Raw genomic sequence first — 20,891 nt, forward strand, 5'->3', positions numbered from 1 at the left:
AGTGTTGTGGCACATAGTTTTGTGTTTTTAATGAAACACATAAATATGTGGAATCAAATACTGCTCTGACATCGTTTTACAGGGACTTGTGTATCATGAAGCAAAGGCATAGTTCACTGTCTTTAAAGATGGGATTATTTGTTTTCTGACAGGTCTCACAATCATGTTTGTCTGTGAAATTTAAAGTTAGCCAGGACAAAGTTAGCCTAAGTCTGTTAGACAGACATGAAATGGGCAAGACAGCAAATATGCACATTGCCCACAGTCCAAAACTTTCCTCTTTGTTAAGTCAGTAATTGCCAGATGCTGTTTTACGCTGGTGTACCACAAGCTGAGTGGGCCCAAATCTCTGCGGGTTCTGCTGATAAAGCTAACAATCATCTGCATCGTCTGGAAAGTACCGCATTTGTGCCTTTTTATTTCCTGTGTTTGTTTATCTCCACGCTTTGAACTTCCTTGTGAACAGTTCAAGAAAAATAATTCCATAACAAATCACAAACAACTTCTGTGTTCTACATTTACTGTGCGCATATATTCTGTGTTTCTATTCTCTCAGAACAGAGACAGAGGCAAAAGCAGAGGACAGAGAGAGAACATGAATGCTGTCCTCATTCCTTCATAGTGAAACGATGAAAAGTATCATCAGTGTCCCACTTCTGGAGTTTAGGGGTTACACTGTCTTCTCATTTACTAGTGAGGCCATTTAGTGTTATCCCATATTTTCACACATACACTGTATATTAGTGTTTTCTGCTGCTTAGTCCATTTGGAGGAATCATAATACCTGACACCACTTCTACTAATGCCAACTTGAACATGTGGAAGAGCCAATGGTACAATTACTGTTTGTACTGTTTTGGGACCAGAGCAAAGAAGTACAAAATGATACTCTATAAATGATTTCTTTCTGTCTGTAGTTTTTCATGTACGATGCAATGGTGAGTGAAGTATTTATTCCCTTTGATATAGGGTCCCATACTGTGATAGACAGGCTAAAGGGGCTTTAAGATAGAGGAAGAGGCACCATGATTATGAGCAGATGTACAGTAATAACCGACACACAGGCACACAGTGGTTTTATGGCCAGAGAAAGAGATGCCTTTTTTCTCTCCAAAAGGCCAATTTTGACATTTGCCCTGTTTTTGTCAAGAAACCTGACAAAATCCATCGCACCAGATCTCCGAGCTATTTGCTTGTGGAAGAATTGCAGTGCTTCAGATGGGCAACATGAAGCAGTGGTTCCTGAAAGGGATAGTTCACCCAGAAATGAAAATGCACTCATTATCTACTCACCCCTATGCCGATGGAGAGGTAGGTGAAGTGTTTGAGTTTCAGGGGTAGACGGTGTTAGAGCAGAATCCAATACAATTGAAGTCAATGGTGACTCCTTCTTTGGACATAATAGAATAACAGAAAAAACACAACATACCTCCATACTGCTCCTGTGGTGTCATCCAAGTGTCCCGACATTTATATTCGTCTCGAAAATAATTTTCACCGTGTTTTAAGCCTAAAAGTCCACCAGAAGTGGCTATGCTAGCGGACGTTAGCATGTCCGACAGTCCCTAAACGCAGCTCGTTGGAAGCTATCAGAGGACATTCAGGTTAAAAACTGTTTAAATGACACCGTTTCTTTTAGTTTTTTCTGTTGTTTTATTACATCTGAATCATTCGTCACCAGTAACTTCAGTTGTTTTGGATTATGCTCTCACACCGTTTACCCCTGAGACTCCTAAAGTGTTTTGTGGACTCAAACACTTCACCCACACTTCCATCGCCATAGTGGTGAGTATAGTGAATTTTCATTTCTGGGTGAACTATCCCTTTACCATTAATGGATTCTCCTAAGCAGGTTGTATACATGCTTCTATATAGCACCAGCTGTAGCAGATTTACAGAGTTGCTTTGTGGGTTTTTTTTTTTTTACCATAAACAATAAAACAAAGCACCAAATATTTAACTGGGAGCCACATTTTGGCCACTTCTCAGTAGCTAAACATACAGGATATATAATGGCCAACAGAAATAGGAAAAAAGACAGATTCCATTCATTTCATTTTTCAACATTTATATATATATATAGAAAATGCCCCAGAAATAACATGACCCTTTACCTTCTTTAAATTATTCTACAAAATAACCTCAGGTAAAAGTAGTCCAAAAAAACTGACATCCCTGAAATTGTGGGTGACTCGTGTGTCTTCTTTGAAAGACACACACAGACACACACACACACACACACACACAGTCCTCAGACATCATCAGTTGAAGTAGAAGTGGCTGATCCGCAGAGACATCCAGATGTTTCTAATATGAAATGTAAACGGATCAATTTCCACATCTATATTCCATAACCACACACTTTTGCCTGCCTGTCTCCTTGAAGCCCCTAAATCCTTTCGACCCGCAGCTGCCACTCAGGTTTAGAGCCAGAGCAGGGAGATATTCTCGAAAATCTTTTATCATCTCCTCTCAGCAGATATACTGGTAGTGTAGAAGCACATTGGCTAATCCTGCCTCTTGAAAGTTTGTAGATGGCATAATTTTGGTGTGCTGTGTGTGTGTGTGTGTGGTGCGTGCGCGGGAGAGAGAGCCTGTATCTCTGAGATGATATGATACATAAATCCCAGGTATTACTTAAATCTTGCTGATATTGAGGGAAGTAACAATACCGCTCAACTCATATGTATCTTTACATAGATAGATACAATGTTAGCGACACTGCCTCTGACTAAAAAGGATCTGGGTTTGATTTAAATACTGTAGTGGCAATGGTCCTGAAACCTTTTATACAATTAATTGTGCGACACTCTAGGTACATTTTACTTTGCCTGTTCAGTCTATTGTAATTTAAAAGGACAAACTGAAAACTGACGTCTGCCTTGGAATTTTGTGAAATTTCGGACATATTCGTAGGTGTCCGGAAATCTCCTCAGCGCATATAAGTGTATGAATTAAAATAGGGCAATTGTGTTTCTAAGAGCATGAGTAATCACAGCTCAAAATCGATCTTACTATTTTCATCATGTAAATGGTATTTTGTAAAAAAAAAAATTAAATAAAAATGTATGATATTCTTTAATGTTTTGGCGTGAATTGGTGCAGGACTGTTAAAAGGCACAGCCTTCTAATTTCACTTGTGATTTCAACCATCACTCTATGGTCATGATTTCTGGGTAGTGACTGAAAGAGGTCAAGTGGCTGAAGTGAGTTTCCTCTGTAGGGTATCTGGGCTCATCCTGAGAAATAGGTTGAGCTCAGACACCCAGAGGGAGCTGGGAGCAGGGCCACTGCTTCTTCAATTTGAAAACAGACAATATGGTGCATCTGATTAGAATGCCTCCTGGTTGTCTTCCATCCAAGGTTCTTCCGGGCATGTCCAACAGGTAGCGGCCCAGCTGTAGACATAGGGCTAGCTGGAGGGATTATTTCTCCCATCTGGTATGGGACTGTCTCGGAATCTCTGTGGACGAGCTGTGAAATGTCGTTAGGAGGAGGGATGTCTGGCACATCCTACTTAGCCTGCTGCCACTGCAACCTTGCACAAGCGGAAAAAAATGGATGTATGTTGTAACTTTATTTGCATACAAGGGAAGTGATGCTGGAAACGGTGGTGTGCATACACACAATGAGTAGGTTTACATTGCACTGCCACCGGTTACAGGGTCATGTTACCCCATTCCCCCGCACCTGAGTGCAACAATGATCATCTGTGCATGGCTTGTTCAATTCTGTATCCTCCATACTCCACATAGAGGTCCCTGATACAAAAGTTGATCAGTCACATGTCTACACATGTAAAACATGGTCTCTTTAAATTGTTGCATCACTGACGCAAGTGTTAAATATTTTTTTTTTAGCTAGTGTTCATTATCACATCCGGACAGGTGTTGTTGAAGTGGAGGATGATGTTATATTCAGTGTTACATCCATTTTGGAAATTAGCTTGTGCACAGATTTTTCTTCAAGCGTGTAAAAACTGCAAAGGTTTTGGACACTAAATGAAAATGAGAATGCATTAAAAGCAGTGAATAGTTTGGATTTAGTCTGAGATTAATACAAATGGATAAATAAAAAGAACAGCAGGGCCAATTTGTCCGACTCAGTGTCTGCAGTCTCTTCATGTGATGCTGACTCCAGGTTTCACTTGGTTAAGCTTGTGGAAAGATCAAGGTTAGTACTTTCTTGGGGTTAGAGGAACCTCATGAACATGGTCACAATGATAAACATGTAGTTAAGGTTGTAGACATAAAAATGTGTTTTGTCAACTTATCAATCCTCCCAACCTCTTCCAAGGTGGACTCTGTCTCTCTATGAACTATGAACTACACCTGACTTTTCTTCTTTGTTAATATCAGCTGCTCAAGGTCCCCTAACGAGGGTAAATATAACGCTTTTCTAGTCTTGATGACCACTCAAAGCTCTTTACAGTACAGTTTTACATTCACCCATTTCTAAGCAGCACTTTCTTTTTTCTATGAGGGGCAATTCGGGGTTCAGCATCTTGTCCAAGGACACTTCGGCTGGGGATCGAACTGCCGACCTTCAGGTTGGAGGACGACCGCTCTACCCCTCAGCCACAGCCACCCTACAATAGAACACAAACTAGTTTTATGCCACACAGGAAAATTAACCCTCTATGTTTGCTTGTTTTTGAAGAGAGAATAGTGTAACTGTTAGTTTGAAGTGAAAGAAATGACACGTTATTAAACCATGCATCCTCAAATTTAAAAGTGTAATCTAACATTACAATGTGATAATTACACCATTTCAGGTTTGATGCCTGCATACGTGTCTTTAGCAGCTTGTTAGAGACACTTACAATCCACTAGTGTGGATGGTGGAAACTTTATTTTCACACCTGTGCTTAACTTAAAAAAAAGTGTCAAAGTAAGAAGCTACACAACATGACTGTCAGTGACAGACGATCACATCATATTCTTCAGATGGCGCATGTAGAACTATAAAAAGAAATCCAGAATTGTATAAAATGCGCACAATATGACTCATAAAGTCGTCTTCAATCCAATAACCTCTGGATTTCCTCAGTAAGCCTGCAGCAGATGGTTTATGTGGTGCAGACGGTGGGTGGAGAGAACAAACAAAAGCAGCCATTCTGTCAAAACCGCTCGTCTGTTTGAACCTATAGAAACATCTCATGTCTGATAAAGCTACACAGTGGTGTGGCAGGGGCCTGGAGGGTTGCATACTTGAGACCAAACATCTCTAGTTTGAATCTGAAACAAACGCAAAAGGATCACAACTGCAGTCTCTTAAAGCCTTTTGTCAAGATGTAGCTTTTTGTTCATCAACTGTTCTTTTGGGATTGGAAGCTGGTTTTATGAAAGAACTCACAGAAGAAAATGTGTATATAAAATGTGAGGCTAAAAACTGAATATAGAAAAACTGTTTTCCCCAACTCAGTAACTACTAAAGACAAGCGGAACATGGATACTGATATTGCATGTTCATAAAACGTGGGAACAATAAACTACCCCTGCATCAGCACTCAAATTCAATGCATTGTTTACCAGCTTGAGAAAACCTTTCTCCTATGAAGGGCCATTCCAATTGTTTACAACATCCTTTGAGGGCCATACTAAAAAATTGAACACATATAAATCTCTCTAATGCGATGCCTGGATCCCCTCTCCATGCCGAGGTATCTGATGTGAGATGATAGCGATGATGATGATAATGATGATGATGCTACTCACAGCTCGTTTTAGACAAAACAACCTCCCCACTCACTGTTGGTAGACACATACATGGCTTTCAAAGACAGTAGTTCCTCACTCATATCCAACTCTACGCTGATCCTACATAATTTGTCAGTTCTTCAAGACAAATTGACACTTTGGAACTTTTTACTTCGTTTCTAGCAGCTTTGCAACAGCATAAGCTTATGTCCCCCACCCCTGTCGTGTACTGTAAAGGCATAATACTGTTAGTATCTACCTACTGATTCCACAAATGTCTGTTTGTCTGTGTGTAAGTGAAATGCATATCTCACAAACCATTCCTTTAATCTGCCTCACTCTTGCAATTGGTATTTGTAATAACCCAAGGAAGAGCAGTGTCGAGTTTAGTGAGATTTGGGCATGTGGTACCTTCAATATTAATGACATTTTTTATAAATAAGTGCGCTCTGTAGCAGTCAATGGAGGCGGGGCAGCAAGCTAAGAGTCAGTCCGCTGACTGAGCTTAACAGGTCTTCTTCCTCTTCAGGCCACTGGGTCCAACTCCAGGTCTAAATCACTGCCAGATCATTTTGATAATAATTTTTTTTTATTTTACCATATTGGACTGACACAGATGGACTGACCTGGGATGGGTGCTGATCTCCATCTTGGCAACAACATTCACAAAATGTATTATTTCATTTCTTTCAGGTGCCCTGGGTCCATCTGTAGGCAGCATTGGGGTGCAGGGGGTTAGTACTGTCACCTCAATGCAAGTAGGTGCCCGTTTGGTCATGGGGTCAGTTGTTCATGGAGAGGGCCTGAGAAAACACATATGCACCAAGTGAGAGGACATGTACAACATTTGGAATGACCTCACCATATGAAAAGAAGAAATAATGGTCATCTCTCTTCATAAGGGCTGCCTGGAACAAGGAAAATAATTAGTTTGAATCTAGACCAGGCTTTACAAGTGGTTAAATAGTATATAAAGGAGGTGAGCCAGCTTGAGGAGGCAGTAAAAGAAAGAGAGAATGAGATCAGCAGGGTCACCAAAGAGAGGAAAGCTGCACAAAAGGACATCTGTAGACCCTGACCCTGTTGAGTGAAAGGAATAAAGAGCGGGTTCATGGTGAAAACCTAATGTGACACTCCGGGAGAGTGCTATGATGAGGAGTTGGATGTAATGGAGAACTCGTAGTGGAGCTGAAAGGAGAAAAGCTGAGGGAGATGTTCAACCTACGTCAGCATTGCTCTCCGACAAATGGTGACTGTGACTGTAGAGCTGCGAGAGAGAGAATAATATTAATTTGATCTCATATACAAAAAAATACTCATAATGTGGTGACCAGTGTTGATATTGTGGCCACAGATGAATATACATAAAAAAAAACAAAAACTTTTTATTCCTTGTGAAACTGTAGCAAGTCAACGGACATAAGCTGGTCCTACGGAAGTGGACTGCATTCACTTGAAAAAAAAAAAGCTCTGTTTTTCTGAGATAATTATCTCGGAAATTCCGACCATAACAATATAATAACGTTTTATAAATACTGCACGACATGATTATGTATAGTACATATTATGAATTTTATGGGGATATGATAGATAAAGGAAATATAGTTTTCATTTTTGTCCATAATTTCAATATTTCGTTTGTTAGTCTTTTGTAATTCACTGTTATTTATACAGAAGGAGAGTCTGACAGTTTTAAGTGACGCTATACGTCATGGCGCTAATACAAGAAACGTTGCCAAACAAAAGACTGTCTCAGAGTGCAACAGTTACATGTAGCACGCTGAACAAGGGCTCTGTGCGAAACGTCCATGCAAAATGTAACTTCATCAAAATACTAGATTACAATTATATCAGAAAAACAGAGCCTTTGTTTTTACTTTTTCTTTTTGAAGAAAATTTATCTCAGAATTTCCAATTTTTTTTCCCAAGTGAATGCAATACGCTTCCGTATGGTCCTTCATATGCTGGCGACGCTTTTTGTTCACAAAGCTGAAAGCATGTGGCCGATCTGATCACTTAGGATGTTAATACCAGGTCCGAATGGGTTCAAAGAGAGAAAGAGAGCGGTAAGCCGTAAACAGCTCTGTGAATGCTCTAAATTATTAAATGGAAATAAATAATGTTCTGCATGAGATGACAGTTTAGTTATGGTTTAGAGTTTTCAGTGTGTTCCAGGCCCTGTTTCCACCTCTTTCCATCCCACTCTTCAGGCCTGTAGTGAGCTCTACATTATACTGAAAAAGTGCAGTAAAATATCTGTAGTTTCAGACACTTTTAATTTCCCAGCAAAATATGGTATTGCTACTTCAGTTCATTTACATTTAGGGGATTGTTTTTATCATTTATTTTAAGAAGCTCAACTCAGACAGGAAGAGGAGGAAGAGGAGGGGGGCTTCTGGCCTCCAGTGACAGAAAGATAAATTGCGACAGTTCATTTCAGTAGGCTGGTGCTTAGACTGCTCTCCTTCAACTCCCACACACTCTTTCTCATGAGGTAGCATGGTGGCTTAGTGATCAGTACTGTGACCTCACAAAGAGGAGGTCCTGGCTTCCAACCTGGCCAGGGGCCTTCTCTCTGCATGGCATTTGTATAGCCTACCCATTTCTGGCATGGATTGCCCCTGGGTCCTCCCACACTCCAAAGAGATGCAAGAGAAGCAAGACCGTGGTCGCTGTGTTTCTGTGTTCGAGTCAAGCATCAGTGGAAAAAGTTTTCAGACATGACTGGTGCAGTGGATCAGAACAATGCCGACAAAGAAAAACCCACATTGGAAGAGATCAGAAAGTCTCTCAACTTTATGTCACCGTAACACAAGGCAACGTGGCTAACCAACAAGTTCAACTGTGTGGTCTAATAGAGGAGCTACAGAAGCCCAAGTTAAAAGAAGAAATTGGAAATTGCAGATATGGAGCAATGCCTTGAAAACCAGAATCAATATCTGAGAATGTATGCCTTTATTAGAAGTGGCCCTGAAACAAGCTGTTTGAAAATATGGAAATGCTTCACTGAAGAAAATTACCTTCCTGGGAAATGCAGGTGCTTCAATTCTTTGAAAAGCAAAATGTAAATATACAAACTAATTTGATTTCAGCTTGTCAGACACGTCCTATACAATAAAACAAAGTTATATACTATAACGTGCTTTGTGAACAAAGAAGCAAAAACTAAAATTCTGAGACATACCACATTGCTATAGAGGACTGACATGCACGTGTGTGACTCATAACTCAAAAGATAACAGATACATCTAGACAGATACATATCCTAAAACTGCATGAGAAAATATAATCAATGTTGACAATGAGTGAATTAAGATGAACGGATAACCAGATAGAGAGAGATAGACTAAATGATAACCTAATGACATGAAAACACTTTTAATACACCTTTAAAAAAAGGTTCCACTGCGATGACATAGGGGAACCTTTTTAGGTTCTGCAAAGAACCTTTTACTTATTGGTTCTTCAAAGAACCATTCTTCTATCTATCTATCTATCTATCTATCTATCTATCTATCTATCTATCTATACAGACATACTTAATCAGTAACCTTTCATAAAGAGTTTGTTGAAAATCTACCATTGTATTTTTACAAAACTAAAACTGATTATTTTGAAATCTACCTTCTTAAAACAAATCCTTGATCCTCAGGAAAACCCTTCCCTCAGAAATACAACAGCACATAAGTGATGAAATGAAAATTATTCGAAGAAATTAAATTGAAAAAGCAATTTAGTCCAGTGTTACATTTGAATTAGTAGTTCAACCTCACAATGAAAACAGAGACCTTACCTTGAGAACAGCATTTTTCCCATTGTGTTGGTGATCAGAATAACAGTTTCAGCTTTTCATTACAACATATGTATAAGTAACATCAAATAAAAAATGTATGGTGGAACATACAGTAAGTAACCATCCAGGACACCACAAGGCATCCAGAAAGGCCATTGTCTTTCTTAAGTTTATGGGATACATAAAATGGACGATGTGACCGAATACAAAGGCAGCAGCCAAGGCAAGGGAGATGTCCAGGCTGTCACCATCTATCTTCACAGTGATGGCCTGCTCTGTAGGAGGGAATTGGTTCATGCAGTCACTCAGAACACGTGTTGGTGCCAGATATACTGGATCCTGTAAAATACAATAATAAGAAAAGTCTGACACACTGCATTGTCTGAAAATTAAGCAGGTTGTTAAAACAAAGTTTAAGCTAGTCGGCCTGCCCCCACTGCTAAATAGATCCTAGAGGAAACAAGTTGACTCTCTCTAAATTAAGTTTTTTAAGCATCCTAAGGTCCTCAAAAATGCTTTTCCACAGCAAAGTAATCTCCACAAAAACAATATGTCCCCTGCACCTTGAGTGCTATGGACCGTTCCAGCCCCAGCACCATCGGTGCTCAGGCCCTGACTCTTTATGATATGTAGTATAAAATAGTATTCACTTTAAGGGTCCCAGTCAATTTTTTTCAATTTCACCTGTCTTATATATTTGGCAATAAGCAAGATGTTTTTAAGGAAGCAAAATAAACCTTTCCCAACAGTTAAGGCAAGGAGGCTGGGGGAAAATGCATAAACAGATCAAAAGACCAAAGGGCAATTCTCAGAGGATTGATCGGACTCTGATGGATTAGAAAACACAAGTATTGTGAAGCACATCATCTATCACTTTTAAAACATGAATTTGAAACCTTAAAGTAGAATAAATGTTATGTTTGACTATTTCGAACAACAAACACAAAACTCAAAATAATTACAGACTTGGGACAAAATACTTCACCTTATCAATGATAAACCGCTGTTGTGCGTCCCCTTTGAAGACTGATGTGAGGAGGAGTACTGCAGGATTGACAATCTGGCCGAAAAAAGCAAAGACATTGTGAAGACAAAGATGATATTCTCAAAAACACATGCCATGAAACATGGTAATTTTTTTTGTGTTGTCGTCATTGGTGCGTATAAGGAAATATATATATATATATATATATATAATTTAGCTTTTAAAAGAATTACTTACATGCTAACTGATGCAGCTGTGCAGACTGCAGGTCCGACAGCAGCGCAGAGCTTCACGCTCCTCCGGGATCTGCAGTGGTAGTTTCAACTTCCGGTCTAGTTCATTGAACACTTTGAGCAAATCTGGCAAGAAATCACACTGATAATTATTATAAATAATATAATTGTAAAATATAACATAAAAATAATATATTTATTATAGAATATGCATTTGCTGATCTCCAAACATATGCCTAACTTTTAACATCTGCCCAAAATCTAAATAAATAGTAAATGTAATTAATCGTATACTTATTACACTTAGCCTGTTTAGAATTAAACATGGAGAAAGCAACTAATTCAGCCTGTACTTTATTTTCTGTTGAATTGTGTGTTTGCCATGACCTTCACACGTGGCTAATGCTAACACGATTAATGATAACATGGCTAACGCTAACTAACAAGCTAATGCTTAGTTCGCTCTTTAAACAAACGATGTGAGACAAAAAACATTACAATGAGGTAAAAGTGTGATTCTGTGTGAAATGTAATCATGGTTAAGTAAGACTCCACCACAGATAAATGATTTCATCACATTGTTTGACTGAACTTACTGTGACTTTAGATCTCCAGCTCCTTTACATAAATTAAAATCACACTAATTTCTCTTAGGCTGACTTAATGACAATGAATTCAATAGTCTAAAGCGCTGTCAACCAAAAAAGATGATTTAACATGAAAAGGTTCTTTAAAGCACCAAAAATGCTGTAAGGTGTGTTTTGAAGAACTCTTCCTTTGAATTCAGTTTCCCAAAGAACCATAAACCCATCCCATCCCCAAAGAGTGTATGGTGCTATAAAACAAATTCAATTCAATTCATGCCAAACTTAGAAGGATTTCAAGGTGGAAACATGACTACCGTCACCATCTTGATCTACTCCAGTCCACCTCCCTATGCTGTGTTAAATGAGCTTACTGTGTAAATCTGATGATTGGGCTGCGGGCAGAACATTTGATCTCTTTGATATAGAAAGAAGAGGAAATATGTGAATTTAAACGGCAACATAAAGTCTGACCCAAACCCTTTGTGCTCATATCTGATATGTCCAATGTCTCTTTAGGAAGACAAATCAGTCCAATGAGCATGTGGTTTACATTGCCACAGTCTAGGTGATATCTTCATAGATCTGACCCACAAATACATCCTTACTGAACATTTATGTACAATGAAGCAGTCTTTTGAACTGGTGTAACTGAAACTCTGCTCGCTGAACCATGGCAGTCAGCTTAAGATCATAATCGTTGGAATACAGAATAACATGTCAATGAAACACTGAGCAGTTATGACAACTTAAGAGCCAACAGATGCAATATTTTGACATCTTACTGTACATGTGGGGTACCCCCAGAATCTGATAACATGTTACCTATCAGATCGTAGCTCTGCAGCCCCATCTGGGCCACATCAGTAGAGCTGGCCCACTTATGGCTGTAAATGAGGTGAAAATTGAAACCTGGTCTGTGGATAGCTTCATACCGGAAGGCTGAAGTCATAGTCGGTGCGTCCCAGACGTCTTTCACCAGGTGACAAGTTGATAGTTTGGGTTTTAATCAAAAAAGCTTTTAAATGATTTTTGCTTTAGCGGCTGAGATTGCACATAACCACTCACAACCTCACCCCGTTATTTAGACAGCTGGCCTGACTTACAGGACACACATTTGCTCTTGTTAAGTGTCTGTGAGGGAGACAGTCACACAACTTGTGATAATGAAAGACACATGGCAACAGAAAGAAAATCCTATGCAGGCGTGTTCTCGAATGATATACCATACAGTTAGGGCTTATATCTTTATTTAAGGACATCAGCTTAAGTAGCGACCATGCAAATGATACTAATAAACTGTCATCCTATGAGTATGGAGAAAGTTTGGACTCTGATATTAACATGTGGGATATTTGTGTTTATTTCTGTTCATCATTCTTGCCTGATGTTTGCATCACTGTATTTTCCAGGACTTATTGCATCATGAGACTAAGCTTTGACTTTTAAGTTGCCAAATGACAGCAACAAGACCAGCAGGCAGAAAGTGCAGAAAATGCACTAAGATGCACTCTTTCACCTGTTATATAATTTCTACACATTCAACGGAACAACAAAACCAACTAAATTCACCACAGTGAAAGTTAGTTTGAAGACATGGAGAACACATGCTTACAGGTCACTATGGAATAATGTATGGGTGACGTCTGAACAGTGTAAGAAATGTTACACTTTCAGGGGTTAAATTGGGCTGGAGCCTGTTGGAGCTGACCTCCATCTTCTTCATCATATCACACATGTGTTCTTTAAGCTATCACATACAATATGGTATATATTTGGATATGGGTCTTAATATGTTATTGTCTTAAAGATATTTATAGAGATCTTTCACGCAAACAAATGTTAACAAAAGAAAAACATAAATTATTAGATTAAAAACATCATGTGCATACAGTCTGAAAAGGTATATATATAAAACATCCCTGGCATTGTGGGTGAATATTGTGTCATCTTTGAGAGACACACATACACACACACATACACACACACACACACACACACACACACACACCTGTGGGTTAAGGTGTCGACCCGCAAGCGCAAACTACATTCCTCTAGCAAATTCACTGAAATAGCCTCAAAGAATGATGCTCAAAATAAGATAAGGTCAGATAAGCTTTATTTGTCACGTACACAATTATACATGGTACAATGTACAATTGTGTACGTGACAAATAAATATATGTAAGTGGTGACTTATTGAACACCCAAGATTTGTTTAAACTTGCATAGCAATTATCAAGTGTTAACATGTGTTTGAATCAGTACAGAAGTCTGCATTGATTTACAGAGAAATGTGATCAATTCTGACAGTATCTGTTTTCTACAGCTGCTTTATACAGTGTGACAAGCTTCTCCTACAGCTCATTAAATCCATGCAGCTGTACGAAAGCAGCAGGACACACGTGTTAATTAATCGGCAGTCTTCCCTTCAGCTCTGTAATCCTTTACATCATCAAGCTTCTTTCCAACTTTGTTTGCAGCTCTATTTCTTTCTGATATTTACTCAGTTTTATTTTTGAAAGGCCTCACAATGTCACGTTGCATTTTGAGATGTAACGTGACAATTAGGAAAGTTAAGCAGAATCAACACTGAACGATAATTAGGTTAATGTGCTCATATAATCGTACTGTTTTCATTGTTAATAGATTGTTATTTTCTAGAAAGAACAGCAGCACGTTATGTGTTGTGTGTTGACATTGTGCTGCTCCACAACCTCCAACGATGCCCATCCCCCCCTTAACTGCTGTATCGTATAGCCTATGGTCACATGTCAACAAGGATTCCCTCTCCTTGAACACCCAATTCAAGAACTTGCTGTGCTCATGAAGAAAATGTGGAAAGGATGAGTTAAAACCTTTTAATTTTAACAGTCAAAGAATCGAAGAACAGTCACAATCTAAAATGATTACTGCTGGATTTTTTTTTACTTCCTCACCGAAATGTTAGAGGTGAGCTAGAGTTGTCGTGCTGTGTTCGGGCGCTTGGCAACAACAATGGGGAAATCAGCTGGTCTATTATCAGCTCCACAAGTGAGACAGAAATAGCCACATATCTAGAAAGCTTTTGGATAAATCCATCTATATACACCAAATAACTATTGATGTTCATATTTAATCCTGGTATTGATTCAGTCTACACCCACGCCACATATTAACAGCTAGTCATCCTCTCTGCACTTCATTTTACACACAGTATATCCCACTGGGTGTTTGGCGTGTTAGGAGACAGGCATTATGTGGTTATGTTGCTGCCAGCGGATCATACAGTCTGAATGATGCATTGGCCTGTCAAAAGCATTATCCCCTTCATCAGTGTGGTTCACTGCTGCACCACAGGCACAAGGAGATGGAAGGATTCCAGACAGGCCCATTCAAATCTTGCCAAGTGCACTTACGGTCCAACATCAATGAGGTGAACGCAGCAAAGTGTTTATTGATAAAGTGGTAGTCGTGTCCAACTTTGTGCCATATGCCACAGGAAACTGCTGCCAAAGATTCTGGGGTAAACAGTAAGTTTGCTTTTTCAGTGTTTCGAGGTTTCACAGATATGCAGTTTTAGAGACTGCTGGGAATTCAATATATTTGACTAATCTGTAACAATTCAAATAAAGAGGAGCTGCACAGAACAGACGCTGGTGAAAGCATCAGCGTCACACACACTGTAGCACTTCCTGGTTCAAAGCCTTTCAAAAGAAATAAGAGAGGCTACATTTACTTTATACAGATCATAAGTCAGTCTGAAAACAGTGAAATTTGATAATTTAATAACCTAACCATAACTAACATGATAAATACAGCTAAATGTCAAATTTGGGCAGAAACCGTCTCTGTCGGAGGGGATGTGACTTTAAGATTGAACTATGGGCTGGATGTTGGTCTCACATACATGCTCTGCAGAAATGAAGTTTGGCAGCCTGTGCTGTATCCCACAACAGAACAGAACACTGGTTGGGACTCTGGGTCAGAACTATCTTCCTAAACCCATATATGTCTTTGAAACTACATTTTTGTTCATATTGGAGTAAAACCAACCAGATACCTGATGTCAGCTGGTCAGTCAGCTTCCACCGTGTTAGCATAGTGTTTTTGAACTGTAGACAGTCAGGCTAACTGTTTCCCCTACTTCCATGTTTGTTTGCTTGGCTCGGCTAATCATGCCCCAAGCTCTGTACTCACCGCAGACATGTGACTCCTAAATGTTTCTCATGAACGCTTTGTCTCGGACATGCCTTGAAGGACGTTTGGCACAAACATTTTACTTGGACTCAAAGATGAACTGAGTAGATATTAGCAAAGGTCACTATGATCTAATGTGTTGTGAACGTGAAATATCAGGAACACCTGGAGGGGATTTCATGACCACTGGGACTCAAGGATGTAGCGATAAGAATTGTGTGGTCAAAGGTTAAGGTCACTGTGAACTCATAACTCAAGAATTTAACTTAATGATGAAAACATTTCATGGTCTTTACTACATGTTTTTGTCCAGTAGCATGGACACATGTCCCATCTCTTGAATGGAACGTCTCAGCATCCGCACGGACTCATTGATGATCTGATTAGATTTTGGTGATCAAAGGTCACTATTACCTCATGTATATCCCATTCTTGTGACTGTGAGACAGCAGGGTCACCTGTAGGAAATGTTTTTACGTCCAATTAGAGTCAAGAAGATCTTACTACATTTTGTTGGTAAAGTTCAAAGGTCACTGTTATCAGGTTTTTTTTGCCATAATTCAGGCTAATTATGACAGAATGACATCCATGGACAAACATGGATGTTAACTGCAGCTTTGTGATTGTAAATAAAACTAAAACTAGGATGAAAAAGGGCAGATCACATTATTCCAGTGTAAGAAGGCAGCAGGTAGACAGTCATAAATTAAAAGCCAACACCTGTGTGTCACATTCACCTTGTCTTAAATTATCACCGGCGCAAAGGATTATTGGAACGTCACATAACAGAGGAGTGCCTTTTATTGTGCAGGCGTGCATGCATGCCTCACAAGAGGCCATTAACCACAACAGAATGGAGGAGTCGTGTTAATTCAAACTACTCAGTGAAGCACAACTTGAATTTGAAAGTCATATGGGCAGGATGTCATGGTTTCTGATGTAAGATGAGGAAAATAGTGGGAGGAATGACACAGATCGTGCATCATCCTCGTGCATTGCTCCCATTCGAGCTGTCTCCCTCATCATGCTCGACTGATCTCACCTTTTCAATCTCCTCTTCTCTTAAGATATAAATCCCTGGGAGGATGACAGTTGCAGATGAGTTACCGTGTGCTGGTGTGTGTGTGTGTGTAGTGCGATAAGCTGAGGGTATGACTAAGTAAAAGAAAGAAATAAAGAAGAAACTGTGGTAAAGGTATATCTGGTGTGGGTGCGTCTGTCCAAATGTGTGGTTGTGTATCACTGTAGCAAAAAAATATATATATATATATTCAGTGTGTTAAGGTCACTTTTAATAAATGATAACTAGTGATTCAAAGTTTATTTTATTCCAATTAAAAGTACTGGACAGCAGTTTAATGAATCATGAAGTTAGTGTGGCAGTGATTAGTGCTGCAGCTTTACTGTCATCATTGTGTTAATATCACCCTGGGGCACGCCAGTGAAACCTGTTAATGAGGTGCTACATATTGTATCTTAAGTCCAATCCCATGATCAGCCATTTTAAGGAGCAACTATAATTATTAATTACTATAATTATTATCACCATAAATTATGTGTGCTTGTTATGAGGAGTAACACCTCAACTGAAGTACTTTTAATACTGAACCGCCACTTGATTAACTTTTTTCTACTTTCTACACAGAGACATAGGTAATTCTGTTTGGACAGGAACACACAGAAATACAAAGAGGAGAACATTGCAAAAAATATTTATATGAAAATTATAAAATCAAAACAAAAAACATACAGTGTAGTTTAGTATACACTATAGACGTTTCCGTACAGTCTCTCTCAGTCTCTCTCTCTCTCGTTTGGGGATCAGGTCAGTCAGGTGGTCAGCCTCCTGCTGAGAGGCTGGAAACAGCAGCTAACACAGACTGAACTATTACTGATTGCCGCTTGAGAATGACGCCGGGTTCACACAGGACGCGGAAGCGCAGCGGCACGGCGCGCCGCGCCATTCTCAAGCGCGCAGCCGCCTGGCTGTTCACACGGGACGCGCATTTCTCCGCGCCGGTCAGCCCCATAGACTGTATATATAAGGTCAGCCCGCGATTCTGCTTTCTCCGCTTGTTGTTGTACCCGTTGAATGTCGGGGTTCGGGGGTAAATGATGGTCTTCATAGCCCCCCCACCCCACCCCTCTCTTTCTCTCTCTGTCTGTCTGCTTGTGTGCTTGTAGTGGATGGGCAGAGGGGGAAATTTAATTATGTGATTGGGAAAATTGGGAAAATTAAAACCAGGACAACAGAAGGGGAATACAAAGTATGGGATGCATATTTGATAATATATACATATCAAATATGTAATTTATATCGTTTAAAATCATTTTTCAGTGTGTATCCTGGCACTATACGCTCGCGGCAAGCGGAAAAAATAGACTCGACGCCGAAACCATCGGTGCAGGGCGCATCGGAGCCTATGTGAACGGCACAATTGAGTAACAGGGGGGCGGAAAGGAGGCGCCTGGCTTTCCTTGGCGCCGCGCGCCATGGCGCTGCGCTTCCGCGTCCTGTGTGAACCCGGCGTAATGCTGCGCGGCGCGGGGCGGCGCTTCAGCGCCCGGTGTAAACCCGGCGTTACACACCAAGAAGGCCACATGCCAATGCAACAAGGAAGTGCACATGCGCAACAGGTACTACATACAAACAGTCTAGTCACTTTTAAGTTATTTAATTTAATTTGTTTAACAAAATATTTTTATTGGGCTGTTATTTAATTTAACAAATATAATATTTGTATTGGTCTACTCTATGTTACTGTAAGTACAGAAAGTAACATTTTTGTCATTGAGTAGGTAGTTGTATGGCAGGCAGTTTTCATCGAAAATATTTTTATTTTATTTGTTGTAATCAGAGCCTCCTATTGTGTTGTGTTGCACAGCAGGCTAGTAGTAGCACTGCATCTTGACTTGAATTTATATGGCATTCCCTAAGGGTTTATGCTAGTGTTTTGTAAGGCTGCATTGCAAGCATCTGTTTACAGTTGAGTTGATGTCTTGAGTAGGCCTGGTGATGCTGTTAAATGTTTGGCTGAATAGGTGTCTATGTCCATCCATGGCATCTAAAGTTACACTTGTCACTTTTTCTGTTTTTCATATTATTCAAGTAATAAACAAATATCGGTATCGGCTATCCGCTAGATTGTTGTTTTAAATATCGGTATCGGTATCGGCCAAGAATTTCCATATCGGTGCATCCCTACTGCTTATTGTGATGTACTGATTCAGCCTGATGTTCAAATTGTTCCTGTCTTTAGATGAGATGGTTTTTTGTGTTAAGTTAATTAATAATTCTGATTACAAACTGAGCACCATGGTAGGTAAAACAATGTATTATTTATTAGTCAAATTATTGAATCAGAACAAACTAACAGACCGAGTTGACACTCCATGGAGAGCCCATCTGGCCCTGACTGAGGCTCAGAGGCCTGAGTGGAGAGCGCTCTGTAAATCACTGTTAACAAAGAGGGGGGGTGATTTACAGTGAAGGGTTCTACATGGTGTTGTTGCTGTCCATGCGTTTGTTTCTGTGATCAATTCAGATGTTGCTGATATCTGTCCCTTCTGTCCACAGAGAGAGACAGTTTGTCTTTGTTTCCTAGAGTGTGGTCGGCTCTCTTCACTGTTTCAGTTTTTGACTCAGATGTTTGCTTTGTTTGATGAGGTTTTCTCACGTCATTTGTTCATTCATTCAAGTATAACAGGAAAAAGAAAATGAAATGTCAACTTATTCATTTTCCTTTGGGTCAAGCAAAAATGGCAATTTATCCTAGCATGAAAAACAAGCTTGAAAACTCGTTTGATTTTGACATAATTGTGTATTTTTAGCCGTGTGTTAAAGGTAAGACAGAAAACTAATTTCAGTTTCTTTGTTTTAACAAATAATGTGGAAAATTTGAAGAAGGTCTGGTGCCGTAAACAAGTATTGTGTTCTGTGAAGAAGGATGAGTTGGTTTTTGGTCATATTTTGAGTTTTGTAGGTTTTGTATTAGTTTTTGAACATTATTATCTCTCTCTCTCTCTCTCTCTCTCTCTCTCTCTCTCTCTCTCTCTCTCTCTCTCTCTGTTTGAAATTGCCACTACTATATCAACACTGATCGCCACATAATGATCGATACTTTTCTTAAATTAGTCAAATCTTTTTTTATAGCTGTGCACAGTTGTCTCTCGCGCTGACACACACACACATCGTAAACATGTAAATGGCCGGGTAAAGGGTTATATTAAATTTAGGAACTCAGTTCAGAACTCAGTTCAGAATCGAGCCAAACTGCACACTCAGTTTGGCTCGATTCTGTTGGCAGTGCACAAAAAGAGCAGTTAATCAGACATTCCCTCAAATTGATTTTAACATACCTTGTTAAGGCCACAGTGCCCTCTGATCTGAAAATGAAGTTCAATGTAAAAGGATTCCCTCGATACGTTTCGAAATATCCCATTCTCAAGGCAATGTGCTTTGTGAGGTGACGGTGACTTTGACCTGTGACAACTAAATTCTAATCAGATCATCCTTGAATCCAAGTGAATATTTGTACCAAATTGAAAGAAATTCCTTCCGGGCATTCTTGAGATATCGCGTTCACGAGAATTGAACATACGGACAACCCCAGAACCTCTCTTCTCATCATCATTTTCATTTCTCTTGTGTAATCGAAACTTTGGTGGATGTTTAAAAGTCTAGTGTGTAAAATTTAGGGCGAAATCTGAACATAAATTAGATATAATAATCATAAAGTGCATAATCATCTGAATGAACCCTAATATCTACTTAGGGATCCGCTCGTCGTTAGAGTCCACCATATTTCTACAGTTACTCAGAGCAGGCAAATCAAACGATGGCCTTAGTAGGGGCTTTTAGTGTAGGTCACTGTAAGTTCTCCTCCTCTCACTTGAAAGGGAAAAGAAAGGGGGGGGGGGTACTTTAGTTGTTTCTAATGTACAATCTGATGCCACTAAACCATAAACCTTCTAAGTCATATGCTTCAAAAACATTATTTATCCCCCTAAGTCTGTTTCAGTTGAACTCTGTCATATTTAATTTTGTATGGCCTTTTGTTGTTATTTTGAGTGTAGTGGTAAAAGGTGGCAGAGATAATGGGGGATGACACGCAGCAAAGGCCGCAGCCTGGAATCGAACTCAGGCCACTGCAGAGGCGCATAGCCTCTCAACAAATTTTCTTTTGAGTAAAAACTACGGAATACTGTAGCTCATACTTGATGTGCTACACTTACTCAACTCAAAAGGATGCAAAAACATGATAAGTGCTTTCTCCTAGCACAAAACAGAGATGAGCCTTCATAGGTCGTCACAGTGTCAGACTACAAGTATTTTTTCCATTTTCTATAGAATTCTTATAACAACCACATCTTCCACCTTTCCCATCCCCATGGGAAAGTGCACAATCTTGCTTTTCC

At 39.5% G+C, this 20,891-nt stretch overlaps 1 long non-coding RNA gene across 2 annotated transcripts in view; it reads right to left on the bottom strand.

The window, feature by feature from the left end:
* Positions 1-4,486: 4,486 nt before the first annotated feature.
* Positions 4,487-20,891, bottom strand: part of LOC118117785 — a 31,318-nt gene continuing 14,913 nt past the window's right edge. Inside the window, exons 2-4 of one of the 2 annotated variants that reach the window (XR_004697834.2) lie at positions 10,715-10,836; positions 10,478-10,552; positions 4,487-6,502 (exon numbers count right to left, since the gene is read on the bottom strand). This is a non-coding gene — a long non-coding RNA (uncharacterized LOC118117785). Of the gene's footprint in view, positions 6,503-8,639; positions 9,832-10,477; positions 10,553-10,714; positions 10,837-20,891 lie in introns of those variants that run through there. The other variant, XR_004697833.2, reaches the window with a different exon arrangement.

This window comes from Hippoglossus stenolepis, chromosome 11 (genome assembly GCF_022539355.2).
Source record: "Hippoglossus stenolepis isolate QCI-W04-F060 chromosome 11, HSTE1.2, whole genome shotgun sequence".
Lineage (NCBI taxonomy): Eukaryota > Metazoa > Chordata > Actinopteri > Pleuronectiformes > Pleuronectidae > Hippoglossus > Hippoglossus stenolepis.